Source organism: Octodon degus, unplaced genomic scaffold (assembly GCF_000260255.1).
Source record: "Octodon degus isolate 3935 unplaced genomic scaffold, OctDeg1.0 scaffold00026, whole genome shotgun sequence".
Taxonomy (NCBI): domain Eukaryota; kingdom Metazoa; phylum Chordata; class Mammalia; order Rodentia; family Octodontidae; genus Octodon; species Octodon degus.
In genome coordinates, this window is record NW_004524602.1 from 7734885 (window position 1) to 7736329 (window position 1445).

General features: G+C 46.6%; 1 protein-coding gene across 1 annotated transcript in view; it reads right to left on the bottom strand.

Moving 5' to 3' along the window:
• Spesp1 (sperm equatorial segment protein 1) overlaps positions 1–1445 on the bottom strand; it is a 28395-nt gene that overhangs the window by 1546 nt on the left and 25404 nt on the right. The window lies entirely within an intron of this gene.

The window sequence follows — 1445 nt, forward strand, 5'->3', positions numbered from 1 at the left end:
GATACTATGTGGAGACAGGGTCTTTACAGAGGTCGCTAAGCTGGGCTCTAATCCAACTGAAATAAAGTGGGCAGGTAGGTGAGTTTAGCAAGACGGGAGACCTGGACATAGATCCGCACATGGGAAGTCGCGCTGTGAAGATGACAACACAGGTCAGAGTGCTGCTTCTACAAGCCAAGGGTCGCCAGGCACTGCCAGCAACCCCAGCAGCTGGGGAGAGGCAGGGAACAGCTTCTCCCCTCCTGCTCTTCCCACACACCAACCCAGCCTTCATTTGGGCCTGCAGCCCCCAGAAGTATAGGATAACACACTTGTCGGGGCACACTGTTGTGGCAGCCCTGGCAAATTTGTCAATCCCCTGCAGGATGGTGCAGAAGGGTAGGGTGAGGAGAAATCCTCTCAAGGGCAGAACTCTGCATATCATCCACTTCATGTGGAAGGAGAGATGGCCCGAGGTTTGGCCCTACACCTAATCATAGGCAGTTGACTGATGGGGATTTATTTTGATGGATTGATAGGACACAACCAAAGATATACCCTGTTTGCTCTTGATTTCAAAATTCTCACTTTGTTACCTGGGGTTTTCAAGTCAGCTTACTGTGTTGATGTTTTTGTTTATTGACACAGGGTCTTGCTACGTAGCTCAGACTGGCCTTTTTTAAAAATTTATTTATTTTTGGCGGTACCAGGGATTGAACTCAAGACCTTGAACTTGCCAGGCAGGCTCTTACACCACTGATCTACATCCCTGGCCCCAGGCTGGACTTGAACTCACAGCTATCCTCCTACCTCAGCCTCTTCAGTGCTGCGATTGCACATGTGCCCCATATAGAGAGCCTTTCTCCCAGTCCTCATTTTGATCCAGGAAATTTATATTTGCAATCCCATGGGGAAGTCATTAGAATTCAAGCTAGTTAATTCCAGTCTACCACTTCCAGTGCAACCTACAGTGAGAATTGAAGACGCTAAGGTATATTTGTAGTGGTGGGGAGCCAAGGGGTCCGAAGTCCAGCTAGGACAATGACAAACCCCGAACAAAAGCTGTGACTCAGGACCAAACCTGGGTTTTATTAATTCAAGAAGAGGGGCCAGGGAGATGGCTCAGTAGAATAAGCACTTGCCTGGCAAGTGCAAGGGCCTGAGTTCAATCCCTGGCTCTGCCAAAAATGGAATGAGTAATCTGTGTAATACAGCTGAGGTAGGGGCTGGGGAGATGGCTCAATGAAATAAGCACTTCCCTGGCAAACGCAAGGACCTGAGTTCAATCGCTGGTTCCACCAAAAAAAAAGTAGTAAAAGCATTCATTTTACTGAAGAGTAAAGTATCCTTAAGATACCCAAATGAAAGAAAAATATATTTAAAGTGATAAGGTGGTTATTTGGAAAATTAGTTTTTATGCAACAGCCCCAAAAGCCTATCAAATGAGGCATAGCTTTTTATAGTTT